At 45.5% G+C, this 20342-nt stretch overlaps 1 long non-coding RNA gene across 1 annotated transcript; it reads right to left on the bottom strand.

The window, feature by feature from the left end:
- Positions 1-17117: 17117 nt before the first annotated feature.
- LOC138831779 (uncharacterized) lies at positions 17118-18278 on the bottom strand. The gene is made up of 3 exons (XR_011373447.1): positions 18161-18278; positions 17792-17890; positions 17118-17362 (listed from the first exon to the last, which is right to left on the bottom strand). It is a non-coding gene; the product is annotated as an uncharacterized lncRNA (long non-coding RNA).
- Positions 18279-20342: the final 2064 nt, after the last annotated feature.

Here is a 20342-nt window from a genome sequence, read left to right on the forward strand (position 1 = left end):
TGAGGATCACGGTTCAAAGCCAGCCCAGACAGGAAAGTCCATGAGACTCTTGTCTCCAATAAACCACTAGAAAACCAGAAGTGGTGCTGTGGCTCAAGTGGTAGAGTACTCGCCTTGAGCTGAAGAGCTGAGGGACAGTGCCCAGGCCCAGAGTTCAAGCTCCATGACCAAAAAAATAGTTATCTTTTTATTTACTTTTTTCCTTATGTATAAGTAGTGGTGTACAGAGTTTTAAGTCAGCGTGTCACCTTGTGAGGACATGCATCTTGATCAGTGTCACCTCTTTTATCATTCTCTCCCATCCCTCCCAACCCCACGCATCCCCTCAATTTACCCAGTTCTATGTTCACATACATACATTGACTATTAAGGATTGCCTTTTCTAGATGAGGGGATCCACACTGGTAATTTGTACTCATTTTAGGCTTATTTATGTTCTCCCTCAAATTCATATGTTGAAGCTCTAATCCCTTCCAATGTGGGTCTCACAGGGTGGCCTCGTTTGAAGATAGGACGCTTAAAGGGTAAATTCAATGAGGCCATTAGGGTGAGAGCTACTTGAATCTGAGCAGTGTGTGTATTAGAAAAGGTGACAAAGGGACACCAGGCGGAGAAAAGATCATGGGAGGACACAGCGCACAGGTGGCCGGCTGCCAGCCGAGGAACGAGGCCTCAGGGAGTCAACCCTGCCAGCACCTTAATCTTCCTCCAGCCTCCAGGACTGGGAGCAAAGAAATGTCTGTTGTGTAAGCCAACCTGGGCGATTCACAGGGGAGAAGCCCACAGTAATATTTGTATGATCTTCAAATCTTAGGAATTTTGTCTCATCTGACGAATCCATTGACCCTTTCCTTACAATTAAGTGACTCTGCAGGAAGTTCCGTTTGCAGAGTGAAATTCCACCTTCTCTCTGTGTTCCCTTTGGGCCGAGCTCACAGTACGGAGCTAAAAGAGCCTATTTTCACAAAGATTTCTTCCTTCAGTTCAGAGAAGATCTGCAGCCTTTGGCTGCAACGGCCCAGCTAGTGGATACTCTAGCTTTGAGGGCTGCTATGCAGCCTGTTGCATGCTCTTTGCATTATTTTGATGTTTTCTGGTTGAGCACAGGTTTTGTTTTTGTTTCACAGCTGTTTAAAAATATGAAACCTGGGGCTGGGAAGGTGGCTCAGTGGTAGAGCACTTGCCTTGCATGCATGAGGCCCTGAGCTCGATTCCTCAGCACCACATAAACAAAAAGAAAAAAGCCAGAAGTGGTGCTGTGGCTCAAGTGGTAGAGCACTAGCCTTAAGCTGAAGAGCTGAGGGACAGCGCCCAGGCCCAGAGTTCAGGCCCCACAACTGGACTCCCCCCCCAAAAAATATGAAACCCAATTCTTATCTAGTGGACATAGAAAGACAGGTCACAGTAAATTTCAGCCCTCAAGCCATAATCTGCTAAGACCTGATTTAATCCTCACAAGATCCCTATGAACTGTGGTATTTTCAGTTTTACATATATTTTTAGTGCGTTCCCCCCAGTTCTCATAAGCAAGATTTCTGCAGTCGCCCCCCCATAAAGGTTTGTTTTAAGAATTCACCACTTGAAAGTAGAGAGGGAAAAGATGGAAAGGAAAAAAGAGGCAGTTAGAGAAGGAATAAAAGGAGGGCAGGAGAATTGAGGAGAGGAAAAGGAAGAAGAGGAGAGGAGAGACCCTTTTGTGATATCCAGGCCTGTGGATTCTGACTCTGGTAATGAACTGGTTAAAAATTTGGTAGTCAGGAGGCTGATAAATGAGAACCACAGTTTGAAACCATCTGAACAGGAAAGTTTGTGAGACTCATATCCTATTCACTAGCCAAAAGCTAGCAGTGAGGTTGTAGCTCAGATGGTAGAGTGCTGACCTTGAGCAAAAAAGCCCAGGGACAGTGATGAGACCCTGAGTTCAAGCCCCAAAATCAGCACAGAAAGAAAGAGTAGCCATTGACAGAATGATTTAACCTAAGGGAAAATGGAAGTGAGGAGAGCCTGGCTTTCCTCTTTACTATTCCTTGTGTTACTTTTGGTAAATGCACTAGTCCTTTTTGTTGTTGTTGTTATTTTTAATTATTATAACCAAATGCATAAGTAGCTTTATAAAGTCAAGTTGTTTGTTTAGTTCAGAGTTCTGAGCCAACATCAAGATGGGCTTCTTCCTGCCTGTTTCTCACAAGCAGGACTTCTGTAGTCACCCATGATAAACACTCATTTTAGGAATTCTTTCCCTGAAAAAGACAGGGAAAAATAAGCATATGTTGGCCAGGGAAAGTGGTGGGGGACAAGGTATTGTGGGGCAAGGTATTGAGAGACAGGAAACATACATGTCTACATTTTCTGATCTCTCTAGGTAGCCACTTGTGTTCAGTTGTTCCCTCCCACAGAACTAGCCAATCTCCATCTCCTCCCAAAAGCCCCACCTCCAAACAGGAGAGTGGGATTCAATTTCAACACATGAACCCTTAGGAAACACACCCAAACCACGTGCAAACCACAACAATAGATTTTCAGAGAAGTTTGCTGTGTGTGTGTGGGCACAGTGCCACCTCATCACCGGTCTGCCATTACCATTTAGTTCCCACTATGAGATCCATTTCTGCCCCTGCTGGCTCTACTCATCAAATTACTTTCCATTTCCAGCCATTTTTCCATTTCATTTTTTCTGAATGGTTCCCGCAAGTGGGCTCGGATTTGCATAGGAAAAGTGCTTACTCCAACCAAAGATTGGGGAACAGGTCTGATCTGAAAGTAGTGCAGATGTCAAGCTGAATGATGTCCAGGGAGAAATTATGGTCATTACTTACCACTGAATGACATGGACCCACCAACTGGACAGAGCAAATTCTATCAGGTGAGTCACAGAGTTCCAAATAGTCCATTCAGTGCCCTCCCCACCCACAGGTACTTCAGTTCTGTGAGCCATGCTTCCCAAGCTATGTTGGAACATTACAGGGACCTTGACATTGACCTGCTTCTGGGCTTGAGGCCCCAGGACTCTGAAGCATCACCAAGAATCATAGATTCTTGGAATAAGTACAGTACGGCTTCCAAGAACACAAATTGTGCAACTCACAGTTAATATCACAGGAAAAACAGAACCACAACTGATGTGTGTGCAGATGCAAAATCAAGTGTGGATTTTGTGAACCTGTTATTGCCCTATCTGCTGTGGAATATTTGTGGGGATAATTTTCAAAAGTAGAAGTAGAGTTCATTCTCTTTCATTCACAGATGATGTGTTTGAATGGGGAATGGATGAGCTGAAGCCCTCATGGCTGCTTGGCAAAGACACCTGCCTCCAAGCTCAGTTCTTGTGTGTGGAGGAAGAGCCTAAAGTTAAAGATGCATTCCCCATGGGGATGCTTTGAGGAACCATGGTATCTGCAGTCACTCCTTGCTCAATTTTGCACAACTTGTGACTTCATGGTAAGGACCATCATAGAGAGTAGGAAGATTATTTTTGAGATAATCCCTCCTCTGAGCTCCACTGGGTATGTGGGCTACCACAGAGTATGCTATGTGACAGTTGATCGCTTGCACTACTGTACCTTCCGAACCTCTGGGACACCCTCTGACTACACTCAGTGACCCAAACACATGATGAATGCATACATAGATGATGTTTGGGTATAAAAATGAATAGCTAGGATAGATAGATAGATAGATGATAAATACATCAGTAGATGAATAGATGATACATAGGTGAGTAGGTGGATAGGTGGATGGATAAATGGATGGATTAGCAGATGTTTGGGTAGACAGATGAGTGGTTGGATGTGTGGAAAGGACAGATGGATTGATGAAAAGTAAAGTTGGAAGTAAATATTTAAAGGAGTTACACTCTTAAATTAGGTAGTTTCTGGAGCATATTAAGGAAAGGAAAATACTCAAATACTGTAAGTTCTCAAAGAAGTGATTTTTCTTCTCAAAGGAGGCCTAGGAAATAAATATCAGGGCTCTAAGTTGGGGTATTAGTATCCTTTTCAAGACAGCAATGGCTTTTCCTATAGCAGGTCCAGTTACCTAGGGAGCAAAGAACCAAGGGAAAGCCATGTCTCCACTTATCAAATACATGTGTCTCCATTACTTGTTTTCTTTTGATGGCCTTATAGAGATTGCAAATAAGATGAAGTTACTATTAGATACATGGGCACAGCTAACTTGTTTCTTTATCTACTCACAGAGTTGCTGAGGCGCAAACTCCTCAAAAAAGAAAAAAACAAATGCCAGTTCTCAAGTTGTGCATTACTCTTACTTCAAGTCTTGTCAGCTCAAGGCTCCAGATGTGCTGTGTTCAAGTCATCTAAAAGCCACAGATAGGTGATACATTTTCACAAGGAGGAATGTACTCAATTGAGATGGCATCCACACAACTTCATATGTTTAATATGATTCTATTGTTATTATTAAGGTGTTATATACAGGGGTTACTACTTAATGAATCAGGTAATGAGTACATTGTTTTTATGTTTTTTCTTTTTTGGGTTTTTTGGGGGTCTGGTCGCGGGGTCTGGGTGCTGTCCCTCAGCTCTTCAGCTCAAGGCTAGCGCTCTACCACTTGAGCCACAGCGCCACTTCTGGCTTTTTTCTTTTTGCTTATGTGGTGCTGAGGAATCGAACCCAGAGCCTCAGGCATGAAAGGCAAGCGCTCTACCACTGAGCCACCTTCCCAGCCCAAGTACATTGTTTTTGGACAATGTCACCCCTTTTTCCCTTTCCCCCAGCTCCCCGCTTCCATCCCTGCCCACAAGTTACATAGGTCATTTTCCACGTAGTGTATCCTGAATAATATGATTGCATTTGTTCACCCTTCCTCCCTCCCTCTTTACACCTCCCCTTGACTCCCCCCGCCCCCTGCAAAAAAAAAAGAAAAACAAAAGCAAAGCAAACACCATGCCACTACCAGTAACAAAAACAAAAACAACAAGAAAAAAACCCATGTTCCCATTTCCTGGAATTTGTTTGGATAATGGCATTTTAAGTATTCAGAGAAGTTTCACCTTTGGGTTCTTCCCATAATGGTATCCACTGTTAGCCTAACTTTGTGTGAATGCCTAAAGTATTGGTTAGGTCATCATGCCCAGTTATATTTTAGATCTAGCTTCCATGTATGAGGAAAACATGCACCATTTGTCCCTCTGAGCTTGGCTTACCTCACCTAACATGATTTGTTCTAGGTCTATCCATTTCCCTGCAAAGAATATAATATTATTCTTTCTAGTGGATGAGTAAATTCCATTTTGTATGTACCACATTATTTTTGATCTATTATTCTATTGTAGGGCATCTGGACTGTTGCCCTAACTTGGCTATTGTGATTAGTGCAGCAATGGATATGAATATGCAAGTGTCTTTAGAGTACCCTAACTTGTGATGTTTGGGGTAGGTGCCCAAGAGTCGTATGCCTGAGTCATAGGGAAGTTCTATGTTTAATTTTCTGAGAAACTTCCAAACTGCCTTCCAGAGTGATTGTACTAGTTTATATTCCCACCAACAGTGCACATCCTTGCCAGCATTTGCTGTTCGAATTCCTGATGTTGGCCAATCTAACTGGGGTGAGCTGGAATCACAATGTTGTTTTGACTTGCTTTTCCTTTATGGCCAGGGATGTTGAGTGTTTCCTCATGTGTCTATTTGCCGTTCTTGCTTCTTCTAAAACTCTCTCTAGAGCTCCTTTGCCCATTTATTGATTGGTTGATAAGTTTTTTTTGAGGGGACGGTGCTAGTTTTTTGAGTACTTTGTATTTTGGGGTATTAGGTCTTTGTCAGATGTACTGCTGGTAAAGCTTTTCTCCCAGTCTTTCTAGTTTAGTACATATGTCCTTTGCTGTGCAGAAACTTTTTGTTTTGATATAATCCTATTTGTTAAGTCTCCTATCTGCTGTGCCCCTGGGACTCTTTTCAAAACGTTCCAGACATATGCCTTTAAATTCTGATGTTTCTCCTACTCCATCTTGGAGTAGGTTCAACATTTCAGATCTGACAGTGAAGTCTTTGATCCGCTTTGAGTTGATATTGGTACATGGTGACAAACAGGGATCCGATTTTAGTTTTCTACCTAGGTATGTCCAATTTTTCCAAACACCAATCCTTAAAGAGGCTGTCTTTTTTCCACCATATATTTTTGGCTCCCTTGTCAAATATCAGATAATGGTAAGTATATGGCTTTATTTCTAGGTTTTCTAGTTTGTTCCATTGGTTTTCAGACCTGTTTTACCACACAACTTTTTCTTGTCCTAGCTGACTTAGCACCTCCCCACTGCTACAGCCTAAGTTGTATCACCATAATCTTATGTTGAAACCAAATCCTACAACTCAGTACTTCAGAATGTGACTATATTTAGAGGCTGGGCCTTTCAAAGAGACTAATAATGTAAATGAAAATACTTGGAGTAGACCCTAATCTACTCTGATTAGTGTCCCTAGAAAAGGAAGTTTTAAAGAGGTACAGAGATCATTCAAAGCCACGCAGAGAAGACCATGTGAAGACCCAATGAGAAGCTACCATCCACCCACCAAGCAGAGAGACCACTGAAGAAACCAACCAGCCAACACCCTCAGTCACCAGAAAACTAATCCCTAGCAAACAGACAATGCCCACACACCCCGTCAAGAGGGTCCGACAAAGGGGCACAAATGTGGCTCCCACTTGATCTTGACTCAAAGACAGTCAGAAGAATGGAGAAGTTGGTAGGGGGAAAGGGAAAGCTTTGAGTATGCTTGGATACGGGTTCTTGGCCAGAGGAGCCCCAAGGCCCACAGTTATCAAGAATTGGGAACATGGTGGGTGGTGGATTTGGTTTGGTTTCTTTCTGGCTGGTTCTGAGTTGGAAGCGGGGGGAGTGGAAGACATTGGCAGTCCTGGACCACATCCCGGACCAGGTCCTGACCATTCTCAGATGATTACTGCCATGTTTGTGCTCATAGACTAGTTCCTGCAGAGGCTGAAGGTCAGAATTCTACTTTCATATTCAATCTGGCTATTGTCCAATTGCATGTACAGTATGCAGGGGTGGAAAGGTGTTTTCTCACTCATGTTTGTTTGGCTGTATTCATTTCCCAGTTCTGACATAACAAATTACCATGAACTTGATGACTTAAAATAGAAATGTTCACCCACCAGTCTAGAACCTGGATGTCTGAGATCAAGGTGTTGGTGGAGGCTTGCTGAGGCTCTCAGACAGAGTCCATCCTTAACTCTTCTTGTTCCCAACAATCCTTGGTGGGTTTTTGAGGCTCCGGAAAGAAGAGCTTTCATTCTGTACTGGAAATCTCTGTACTGTAATCTTTGGAAGCAGTTCACTAAATCTATCCCACCCTTAAGGTGAGGGTGGGGAAGATGAAACTTCACTTCCCAGACAGGAAGTATTTACATGTATTTACATCCCTCTGCTATGTTATTTGCATAATCACTTCTTTATATCCACTGGGACTCATGGATATTTACTTTATACTTTGGGTTCTAATCCATTATTGCATAATTTATTTTGCTGCTCAGATTGTGCAAGCTTTGGCTGTTAATTGTTCTGACTGGCTCCTAGGTTCCCTTAACCCGCTTCCTTCCCTTTGTTCTTGAGTGTTTTCTCTCTTCCTGGCATCACCAGATGCTTCAGGATCATCTAGTATTTTCCAAGCCCAGCTTTGAATCAGCTAGTTCTCCGTAAAGCCCTAGTTCACCATGCTCTTCTGAGTTTTACCAATAGTGTCGAGTCCACTTCTTTAGGGAATAGGTTTTAAAAACTATATTAGCAACCAAAAGTCATTTGAAATTACAGCTGGTGAGACAGATCAGTCGTACTTAAATAACATTTTTCACCCAAAATCTTGTGACAGAAAGTAATCTGCCAGTCAAAGCATTGCTGTTGCTGTGAAGAGAATTGTAGTCTCATTTAAAACTATAGCTTATTTGTCAATTTATGCTTAAAATGATCTGATCAGCTCTGGGCTTTTGTAGGATGAATTGAGCAATGTAAATGATGTTAAGAAATCAAATTAGCATTCTCTTTGTTTTTAGCTTTGAAATGGGAATTTTTCCTAACTTTGAGGATGATGTTGAAGCTTTCTACATCAAGCATTCATGCTTGGCTTCTGGATCGTAGTAGAAGCATCCATGCTCCGTGTTTTTGTTTTGTTTTCCTCTCAAAAATGTGTTTTTTATTTTTTTCTGAAGCCTCGCTTGAGCAAATGCCAAGACTTCTGCATTGAAGTTCGCAAAGTCCTTGGCAAATTTTCACAGAGTTTCTGTGGTGTTTAAGTCCTTTCCATGTGATTAGATCACATTAGCCACTGTGCTCTCCATTCCTTGTCCAGCTCAGTGACCTTTCCACCATCCCTCCACGCTGATGACAGGCCGCTCCTTTGTGCATCCTCTCTTCTTAAACCTTCTGCGACAATCACCAGCTCTTGTCTCTGCCATCTGTTCTTGGCATTTTCTCCCAGCGTTCCTTTTTAACATGTCAAAATGTCCTGCTCACCCATTGTTTCCTTTTGCACGAAATTTAAACCTCTTTGCTCCTGAAACTGCCATCTTTTTTTTTTTTAAACAAAGCCATGAGGCAAATTACTCTTCTAGTCTCTGACACCAATTCCTATTAAGAGGACCAGCTTCACAGGACATTTCTCTGGGCACCCCAAAATCACCCCACTAGATGGCTAAATGTCATGACATTTCAGCTCTGTCTTTAGAAGGACTACAGGTCATTTAGCAAGTCCCCACAGAGCCCCATAAATTACATAAGACAGCCAGCACTGCCCTAGCTTGACCGACACAGTTCCAGTCTGACACTGTTCTTTTTTGTGTGTCTTTTCTTCTTTTGGTACTGGGGATCAAACCCAGGACACTGCACTCACTAGGCAGGTGCTTTGCATCCCTGCCCCCGAGTCTGCTCTTGCTCCTTCTCTTCTTATGCAAACACTGAAAATGTTGAAATTGAAATGTACTGAAAAAAATTTTAAATGTAGCCTTCCTTTTTTAACATTGTTCAATTCATCTTCTACACTGCATTCTGGATTCTTCTACCACCTCATTCAAATTATTCTCCAATGTTGCCAGGAACTACCTTATTGCCAAATGAAAAGAGATATTTTCCTCTTTTTTTCATGGACTGAATAATGTATCTATATGCCATTCATATATGGAAGCCCTAACATCTTACATGACTCTATTTCTTAAGAAGGTAATAATGAGTTAATCAGGTCCTAATCCAACAGGATGAGTGTACTTTTGACACCAGAAATGGACAAAGAGATTGGGAGGGACCAGGGAGGAGATATACCTATCTGTAAGTCATGGAGAGAAGCCGGGGGGGGGGGGGGGGGTGTAATCAAACTCAAGCTGCTGGTTTGTTTCAGCCATTGCTGTGGTATTCGTTCTGGTGTCCTAAGCAGACCATCCTCTCCCATCAGAAATGGGCTACTGCCTGTCATCCTAGCTACTCAGGAGACTGAGAGCTGAGGATCACAGTTCAAAGCCAGCCTACGCAGGAAAGCCCGTGAGATTCTCATCTTCCATTAACCACCAGAAAAACCAGAAAGTAGAGCTGTGGCTCAAAGTGATAGAGCACTAGTCTTGAGCACAAAGGTTCAGGGACAATGCTCAGACCTTGAGTTCACACTCCACGACTGACCAAAAAATAAATATGTCTTATTATCCAGGGATGGGTTCTCTTCTCTCCTCCCATGATTCCCAGGGCTCTTCTTTTCCCAAGTGTTCTGAGCACTGATTTCTCTGTCTCTCTCTCTCTCTCTCTGGCCATCTTCCTCACTCATTCTCTCATCTCCTACCTAAAGTCAGCACGTGTTGTTACTTACCAGCTTCCCCCTGCATCAGCTCTCCATTGTAGTCTCTGTCTGCTCCTCCTGGAGGCACCTGAGCCAGAACCCTGGCTCACACTCTGGGTCTTCTAACTACAAACTAGCAAAATCTAACTAGCAAACTAACTAACAAAATCTGCCCCTACAGTGAAGCCTCTGCAGCCACGCAGGCCTCCCTCATCCATGCCAAGCCTGTCATTGGTTGTTTGTTGTTATTTTTGCTTTTGTGTTGGTCTTGGGGCTTGAACTTAGGGCCTAGGCGCTGTTCCTGAGCTTTTTTGCACCAAGTTAGTGCTCTGTCACATGAGCCACAACTCTACTTCTTGCTTTTTGGCGTTTACTTGGAGATAAAAGTCTCATGGTTTTTCCTGCCTGGGCTGGCTTCAAATCCTGATCCTCAGATCTCAGCCTCCTGAGTAGCTAGGATGACCGGGGTAAGCCACTGGCACCTGGCTCTGTCATTTGGCTTTTTGAGATGCATCTTTCCAAACTGGCCATTGTGACAATGGAAGGCTTTAGCATTGACCAGTTGGTCCTAGTTGGTGAGGGACGTGCCCAGTTTTTGCACCTGAAAGTCTTTGCAAGGGTGGGTCACCAACACATTAGCAAGACATGGCACTTAGGGGGCAGCCATTTGGGGTGACCATTCTGCCCTCTGGTATTCAGTTAATGTACTTGCACAAGTGATGAGACAAACTGAGAACCTTTGCTTTGGCTGCTGCAGACAAGCCTCTGCTGCTGTGTGGCTGAGTAACTCCAGCAGGGACGTCTCCTTGGGCTGCTGATAGAAGGATTTGCATCCAGGGATATGGCAAGACCTCCCTCCCATCGCTGGCCTGGCTCCCTTCCGTGGTGGGAATGCCCGCGGAGGCACTCGTACTTGGCAGGGCTTGAGGAAGCTGTGATGGAAGACAGCTGCCAAGGCATCCCAATCCGCAGCTGGGAACGGACAAGTGGCGCTGGCACCCGGCCTGACCCCATCCCTGCGGTGCCAAATGGCTCCAGGATGGACACAAATGGGAAATTCAAGCCCAGACGTGTGTTTGTGGCCCTCTCTGCTGTCCTTAAGTCCCAGCTGGTAAGTTTCAAAAGCTTTAAACAAACCGTAATACCTTTCCACTGGGCAGAGGACGCCCAAGACCTGGAGGTTAGCCAGTATTTCTGTCTCAACATGTCTTGCCGATACGTTTCATGGATTTTAGCTTTGTTTCAGTTGGTTGTGCCAGTCCTGGGGCTTCAACTCAGGGCCTAGGCGCTGTTCCTGAGCTTTCTTGCTCAAGGCTAGCACTTTCCCACTTGAGCCACAGCTCCATTTACAGCTTTTTGATGGTAACTTGGAGATACAAGTCTCACGGACTTTCCTGCCAGGGTTGGCTTTGCACAGTAATCCTCACATCTCAGCCTCCTGAGTAGCCAGGATTACAGGCGTGAGTCCCTGGAACCTGGCTAAGTTTCAGGTTTTGATAGACCTCCCTGACAGCCACAGGCTGGTGGCCAGTAAAATATGACAAATGGCCCTGCACTAACTCTGCCACGAATGGTTGGACTGTCCCTGAGGATCACAACACAAGCATTTCCCTCCTCCACATTGAGAACCAGGGCAAAATTCTCACAGGACTGGCTGCACTTTCTGGGGAGGGCTGATCCTTGCTCATCCTGTCTCCTGACAAGTTGTTGAGCTGTGACGTTTGGAGGTGGGATGTGGATGGACTGAGACACAGGAGAAATGCTTTATGGCCATTCTGGGATGTGGAAGCCTCCAGTTAAAGCCACAACGGCTGCATCTTTCCTAGTGGACTTGGGAGAAGCCGAAGAAAGGGAAGGAAAAGGAAATTCCAGCAAATGGAATAAAATCTGTCCTTCAACAAGTAGAGGGTGAAGGGTCGTGTGAACATCCCTTCCTGAATGTTTCCTTTGTTAGAGGGTGGCAGGCAGCTTCAGCTGCACCCCAGAGGGAAGGCAGCCTCGCAGCTTTGCCTCCAACCCTGTCACTTCCCCGGAGGAAAGAAGAGCTGTTAATAAGGAAGGTCCCTGGGTTTGGACAGCTTTATCAGCTGTCTTGTTTATCCTCTGGGGGACATGCTACCAGCAGAACCTTGCGGGACAGTCTGATTGGGAGGGAGTCAGAGGGTAGCAGAAAGAAGAGTCTGGCCAGTAGAAGGACTGGATAATTTCCTTGAGCAAAACCCAATGGCAGCCAGGTGTTCTTCCTGAGGACCAATATGGGGCGTAGCCCTTCCGCTATCTTTTTTTTCCCGTTTCCTCCACTGGTACTGGGCAGACCCTCCTGTGGCTTGATTTCCACTGATCATGGAAGAAATGAAAACTGACTCTCAGAGCCCTTCCCTTTGTGGATTCCCGCTCATCTTACCCTCGAAGCCAGGTCAGCCTTGCCTGCCATAGCAGGTGTACCGGGAAAGCAGGCTCGAGTTATCCATTATCTATCTATGTGCTCACAGACACAGAAGAGGTGTGTGATCTGACTCAAACTGGAGAACAGTTGAAGCTTCTCATGGCCTCCACTAGAGTCATTGACCTCTAAAGTCTGGTTTTTGTTGTTGTTGTTCTGTTTCCTGGCCCCACCTGAGCTGAGAACAGCTCAGCTTTTGATAATCTCATTTGGCCTCTAAGATCAGGAGAGCTGGGTTTCCGGTGTCTGAACTTCAACAACCAAACACAGAAATGAGTTAAAGTGAAGCAGAGTGCCCGGCACTGGTAGCTCATGCCTGTAATCCTAGCTACTCAGGAGGCTGAGATCTGAGGATCACAATTCAAAGCTAACCCTGCAGGAAGGTTCATGAGACTCTTATCTCCAATTAACCACCAGGAAATTGGTAGTGGCACAATGGATCAAAGTGATAGTGTGTTAACCTTGAGCAAAAGAACTCAGGGACTGGGCCCAGACCCAGAGTTCAAGCTCCATCACACACACACACACACACACACACACACACACACACACACACACACACACACACACACACACACACACACACACACACACACACACACACACACACACACACACAAAGAAGCAGAGCAAACCCTTTACGTGAAATATCAGAGGTAACCTTTGGAAACTGCCATTTTCCTAGCCCAGTTTTATATGGTTCAACTTAATCCATGCAAGTCCACTGACAGCTAGAACAGCCCTCTCGGTTTGACTGCAAGTGAGACGCACGGGGGAGTTTACAAAACAAAATAAAATGAAAACAATGGCCAGGCCCAACTCCAGACCAATTAAATTCTAATCGCTAGGGTTGAAATCTGAACAACACGATTTTCATACAACTCTCCAAGAGATTTATTCAGTGGGCTGTCAAGGCTGAGCATTTCTAAAACAGATTAAATATGTGATTTCTAGCTGGGTGCTGGTGGCTCATGCCTATAATCCTAGCTGTTAGGAAAGATTGAGCGGACAAAAGGAAAGAAAGAGACCTCAGCAGATCAGATCAGATTTTATTCATTGCTGAAGAGGAGTGCCAAATAACATGAACAGAGTCGGAAATACAAGGGGCACAGGAGGTGGGGATCCAGGGCTTAAGTATGGTCAAATGGGAAGTTGTAGATTGTGAATTAAAGCAGGCAGTTGCAACAAAAGGTTGCACCCAGGGCGATGCATTAACCCGGGGATGACCAGGTCTAGCCATTCCCATACTCACTCCGCATCCTACTAATTCTTTCATTCCTTCCACGCTTTGTTATTCTTGTCCAACCACTCCTGGCTGGTGGAATAACTGCCATTTCTCACCAGTGGTATCCCATGATCAGGTTAAGACAGAGTTCCTTCTACAGAATCAAAGGAGTGGGTCCTCCCGATGCCACCGGAAGTGACACAACTCCTCTTCCCAGCAAGATAGCCAGTTGGGCACCCGGCAGAGTGAGATCAGATCAGGAACTGGGAACATTCCCTCCCATGGGCAACCTGAAACCCACCAACTTCCTTCCTTTTCTTTTCTCCCCCACCCCACAATGACCCTATGTCAGCCGGAAATAACCAGAAAATACCCTGATGCCCTTTGACCTTTAATACCTCATCAGGGACTCAAATGATGGGAATCTACATTATTCTCATAACCCAATGTTGCCTTCATGGCTCACTGATCCGCGCCCCCCCCCACTTTTCTCCCTCCCTCTTTCTCTCGCTCTGTCTCTGTCTCTCTCTTCACACACACACACACACACACACACACACACACACACACACACACACACACACACACACAGTTTTCTACTAATTTATCAGTAGTCCTCCCTTGTGGATTTTATTTACCAGATACGTTTAGGGCCTCACTCTGAGCCTGGTACTGATTAGACCTCAGAAGACAGGAGCCCCTTGCTCTATCATTCAGTAACCTCTCCACGCCCCTTCCATGCATGCCCATAGCTCTGCATACCCAGACAAGGAGCCGTGGCACTGAGCAGCGGCCTGGCTTTCAGGTGGGTTAGAGCGACAGCGCTCAGGCGCTGCAGGTGACCTCCCCTGTAAGACCCCTCTTAGTTCTTCACAACTTCTTGAAAGACCACAACTTTTCTGCAGTCCCCCATCGGCCAGCACAGACTTCTCAAGGCCATGTTTCTCCAAGCAAAGCCACACCGTGTTATGCTTAACTAGTGTCCTTTTCCAGGTGGGCAGCAACTCACCACTAGCAGAGACTGAAGTACCAAGGTCTCCTTACTTCCTGTCTCTGTGACATAAAGGTACAGCCAGTAATAGTAGTCCACAAGGTATGAACATGTTAACTAAAATCCTCCCCTTTGTGACTCAGACAGAAGCCATTCAACCAACCATACACAGCCTGAGTGATCATTCGATATGCAAACAGTTGACCCGAAGCAGGAACTAGAAGGGTGAAAATGCAACTAAAACATCACTGTTGATGCTTGGAAGCTTGCAGAATGAGCATGGACATGGTCTATATAATGAGTGGGCAGAAGAGAAGAGGTAGATGTGTAACTCAGCCTTACTATTTTTTGGTAGTGAGGCTTGAACTTAGATCCTCATACTTGCTAGGCAGGGGCTCTGCCACTTGAGCCAGGCCCTCAACCCTTAACCTTACTGTTGATTATTTTCTCCCCTCTAGAATCTTCTTAGGTCCCGTTGGCAGGCACTGTGTCCAATGCTTACTTCTAGAGTAATATCTAACCCAAGGGAAGCTGTTTGAAAGATAGGCTCAGACAATTGTGACTCATCCTTCAGGGCAGGTATCATATATATCCACTCACCCACCTGCAAAATCTATTATTAGTGATGATGATTATGATTGCTTATTTAGACGAAGGAAGCCAGCAGCTGATGATTCAGCCAACAGTGTCCAGCACACTAAGTCTCAGGACGGGGTCTTCTTGACCCTTTTTCATCCCTTTATTATCACCCACAAAATACATTCTGCTCGCTGTAGTCACAGAAATTGCCCTTAAAACTTTTTTTTATGAGCAAACCAAGTCTGGATTGCCTTTGATAATGTCATAGCAGAGTTAAGTGCACCATGGTGTACGAACAGACTGAACAAGAGTTGAGTCGGTTCTGCTTCAGAAGTTGAGCAGTTTGTTATGATTACTGAGTTGATTCATCTTCTGACTAAAAGGACTTACCATAGCCTAGTAGCCAACATCTGCATTTTGTTCATAAACTGGCTGTTATTTACAAAAGACAACCCTCCTCCATACCCAAGCCACTGGCTACATTGTGTATTGGTCCATTTTCTGTCTTTATAACAAAAAATCAGAGGCTGGATGCTTTATGAAGAAAAGAAGTTTATGGAGCTTCGAGTGTTAAAGGCTCAAGAGCAAGGATACCAGCACATGCTTAGTTGGAGAAAGTCTTTTGGATAAATGTCACCACGACAGGTGGCATTATGGTGGGGACCAATAAGATCTCATAGTGAGAGAGATAGAGAGAGAAAGACAGACTTGGGACATGTTTGCTTTTTTTTTTAAACTAACCAGGGAGTCTTGAGAACCACATTAATTTTGGGAAGGGGCTGTGGGTCCCTTTCCTCACCAACTCCCATACCTGGGAAAAGATCAGAGGTTCCGGTACCGGCATTTTCTTCATGCTGTGACAACATTGTCTTATATACATTTTTCGAATAGTGAAATAAAGCGAAGTAACATAAAAGTAAAACAACAACAACAAAAAAGTGGAGTGGCAGTGTGAAGTCCCAGCCAAGCCAGACTGGGAATAGCAATTCAGTTTACCTGATAAGTGAAGTTATCGCAAGAAGGTGCTCCAAAGGGAGGCTTACCGCAGGAGCCATGTAAGGGCAGCCAGCAGCACCAGGACGGTTAGAACGCTTTGGTTACACGCTGTCTCTCCAGTCTAATGCCACACCTACAAGAGCCATGTGGGAAGAATGGGAGTTCTGGGCCAGTATGGAACTACATAGTGAGATTCTGACTCAGAAAACAAAAATAGAACAACAATTTAAAAAGATGACAAGTTGGGCTGAGAAGGTGGCTCAGTGGTAGAGTGCTTGCCTTGCATGCATGAGGCCCTGGGTTCGATTCCTCAGCACCATATAAGTAGAAAAAGCCGGAAGTGCGCTGTGGCTCAAGTGGTAGAGCGCTAGCCTTGAGCTGAAGAGCTGAGGGAAAGTGCCCAGGCCCAGAGTTCAAGCCACATGACTAAGGACTCCAACAACAAAATAAGTTGAAGGGGAAGAAGGGTGAGGGGCAGTGAATGAGGGAGCAAGTCTGATCAAGGTGCGTTGTATGCGTATAAGGACCTGTCCAAATTAAACCCCCTGGTACAATGAACTGATGTTAATTAAAAAGCATTAAAAAATATGCCAGTCTCCCTTCATAACTACTAAGCATCAGAGCTTGTCAGCCTGTCAGATACCACTGACACCAACAAGCCTCCTTCTAATCAGCTCTTCACTTTTCTCTTTCCCAGCCTCTTCCTTTATTCTTTGGACATACCAGCGGCCAGGCTGATCTGTGTGTGCCTGGATTGCAGTTCCAATTCTTAGAATTTATTAATGAAGTTGTCACTGGTGACTCACGCCTGTAATCCTAGCTACTCAGGAGGCTGAGATCTGCAGATCACTGTTCAAAGCCAGCCCAGGCAGGAAAATTGGTGAGACTCATTTCTAGTTGACAACCAGAAAACTGGAAGTGACGCTGTGGTTCAGAGTGGCAAGGTGCTAGCCTTGAGTGGAAAAGCTCAAGTACAGAGCCTAGGCTCTGAGTTGAAGCTCTGTGACCACCACCACCACCAACAACAAAAAGAATTTATAAATTATTGTTTATAAATTTACTTTCTAAATTATTTTAAAATAAAACCCCTTTGTTTGGAGATTCCTTTCAGTGAGTTATTGGAAGCAATGATATCAAAGCCCCATTCTTCTCTTATGTAGAAATCTTCTCGCTCTTAGGAAAAGGGCCGGTCCTCCAGGGTGCTGGTTTAGGTTGATCGCTCACTATGTTTGATGGGTATCAGGGAAAGAAAAGTCTTCCTCGCATGGTGATTGAGCAATGAGAAAAGAGAAAGAAAAGTGGAGGAAGCGTTCTGGTGGGAATCTTGGGAACCACCCTGGAGAGAAGAGGACAAGGCTGATTAGGAGGGCTCTGTGCCCAGCAAAAACAGGAGGATGCTCTGGATGTGCAGAAACTCTGTTACCATTTCACCCCCTCAGCTCCTCAGCCCCCCCCACTACATTTCCCTGGGGCAGTTTGTAGCCCCCAGCTGCATGGGCAGAATGCCCGCCCACCCAGACCTGAGCTCCTCCCTGCCATAGAACTCTCCTAGTGTTGGTCTGCAGTCCCACTCTCTACCCAGACCTAGCTGTGCACGCAGAGAACCTACCACCTCTCTAACGTCCAGTGTTACGAGGAATCACCTGGATGGGGACAGGTACCACACTGCTCCATCTCTCATGGGAAAGATGGCCCTACTAATAAACCTCCTTCTCCTGTATGGGACTGTCTCCGAGTAGTGTCCTGGATGGATCATTGCACTCACCTGTATAAGGTGCTGTGAGACAGCATGTCCCTCCTCTTCACACCGCTCCAGCCCAGCAGCGCCTTCCAGCCTCTTCTTTCTGCCTCCACCTTTATCTTGCTATAAACCCACAACTGCCAGAGGCTCCCATGGCCCTGGGCCTTCACCCCTGACACCCTGCCCAAGCGCCTGCCCCGACTCACCCCTGTCCCCTGCGTGCTTCCCACTTGGGGCCAGTATTTGCTGTTGTGCCCATTTCGTGATTTATCTTCTGTCCCCACCCTTCCCCACCCAGCTGTGGAAGCTGAGCTCCTGAGCACTGAGCTCGGGCTGCAGCCTCCAGATGAGCCTGCCCTGAGCAGGGAGCGCAGGGAGCCTTTATTTACTTACTGAAAGCGAGCTAGAATTAAGGAGCCGTGAATGGTTCTAATTTGTCCTCCGGGGTCTCCCGAACAGCAGCCACCACAGCTGAGTGGCAGGGACAGGGCAGGAAAAGCGTGAGAATGTCTGAAAGTCAAAGAACATGGGCCTCTAGAGGCACAATCTGGTCACCTAGGTGATCGTGGCCAAGACACCCACAGAGCAGGTGACAGGGTGACTGGGAGGGGCCCTGCCTGGGGCTTCACACTGGCCTGCACTGGGCCCAAAGCCACAGAGATCCCCCTGTGTGTGCATGCATGTGCGCGCGCACACACACGTACTGCCCAGCCTTGTTGAGCTGGTGCAGAAGTCCATCCCAGACAAGCAGATGGACACAGAAGCCCTTCTGACTGCAGTCAGACCACAAGCAGGCCTGGACCCAGACAGAGGCTCAGAGAAACTCAATTGGCCTTCCTCTCTCCAGGGACTTCCTGGCACATCTGCCCTGTGCTGTTCCCATCTGCCTGGTTCTGTCCAGGCAGAAGGATGAGCTGATTTTCAGAGCTGTGTCCAAGAGTAGTCTATATCCTCTACTTGCTCCTCCTGTCTCCAGCAGGTGTGTGTGTGCATGTGTGTGTATGCATGTGTGTGTATGCATGTGTGAATCAATTGTGTGCACGTGTGTGAGTGAATCGACAAGTGTGTGAATGTGAAAATGTGACTCTAAATGGATGTCAGTGAGTGTGCATGTATGTACACATGCTAGTGTAAGAGTATTGTGCAACAGTGAATGTCAGTGAATGTGTTTAGGAGTGAGGTGTAAAAGGATTGTGTACAAGACAAATGGTGCATGTTTTCCTCTCCTATGTGGAAGCTAGATCTAAAATACACAGGGACATGATAAACTGAACAGGAGTCTAGACACTCACCCAGTGAGATCAAAGGAGGATAATCTTAGCAGAGGCACAAAGGCTCAATGCCTTGTGCCTCTGATCATATAAAATAATATTTATCAAAATGACCTCCAGGAAATGGAAACAAGAGGGTTTTTTTTCAATTTACTGTTTTTGTTTTCTATTCTTTGTTTTGTTTTCTTTTTCTTTTTTCTTTTTTGTCAGTCATGGGGCTTGAACTCTGGGCCTGAGTTCTGTCCCTCAGCTCTTCAGCTCTAGGCTAGCACTCTGCCACCTAAGCCACATCACCACTTCCCATTTTCTGATGGTTTATTGGAGATAAGAATTTCACGGACTTTCCTGTCCCGGCTGGCTTTGAACCGCAATCCTCAAATATCAGTCTCCTGAGTAGCTAGGATGACAGGCGTGAGCCACCAGCACCCAGCCTGGCTTGTTTTCTATTCTTTTTGTCTTCTTAGTTTATCTGTTTTGAGAAAGGCATAGAAATGGAGGGACACAGGGTGAACAAATAGAGCAGTCATTAGATACTATGTTGAAAATGAACTATACAACTTTTTCAGAAGGGGGAAAGTAGGAGAGAGTGAGGGAAGGGGTAACAATGTCCAAAAAGAAATGTACTCATTACCTGACTTATGTACCTGTACATTACCTTTATAATAACAATAAACATTCTTTTTTTCTTTTTTTTTGTCATGGGGCCTGAACTCTGGGCCTGGGCACTGGCCCTCAGCTCTTCAGCTCAAGGCTAGCGCTCTACCACTTGAGCCACAGCGCCACTTCCGGGTTTTTTCTTTTTGCTTATATGGTGCTGAGGAATCGAACCCAGGGCCTTATGCATGCAAGGCAAGCGCTCTACCACTGAGCCACCTTCCCAGCCCACAATAAGCATTCTTTTTTTTGTTTTGTTTTTACAATAAGCATTCTTAAAAAGAGGATAGTGTAGAGTATGTGGGTGGATTCAGTGGGAATGGATGATAGCACACAAGTGTGATGCTCACGCGTGAGTTCATGTATGAGTGTGAGTGACTCCAGGAATGCACACGGGACACCCAGGATCACACATGGGTCTCTGCACAAGCACATGGGCCTCTGATCACACACGGAAGGAAGCCCAGTGGGGCAGGGGAGGCCCTGGACTCTCCTCTGACTGTGGTGGATTTTGTTCTTCGAGAAGCTCTCTGGAGGGTTGGGGTGTTCCCAGCCAGTCACCCTGGCCTCACAATATCCCCTCCAGCTGAGGCACACATAGGACAACTGGGGGACACACAGCCAAAGGTACCCCACTGTAAGCATGCCCT

This window comes from Dipodomys merriami, unplaced genomic scaffold, assembly GCF_024711535.1.
Source record: "Dipodomys merriami isolate MVZ:Mamm:240054 unplaced genomic scaffold, mDipMer1.0.p SCAF_2, whole genome shotgun sequence".
Lineage (NCBI taxonomy): Eukaryota > Metazoa > Chordata > Mammalia > Rodentia > Heteromyidae > Dipodomys > Dipodomys merriami.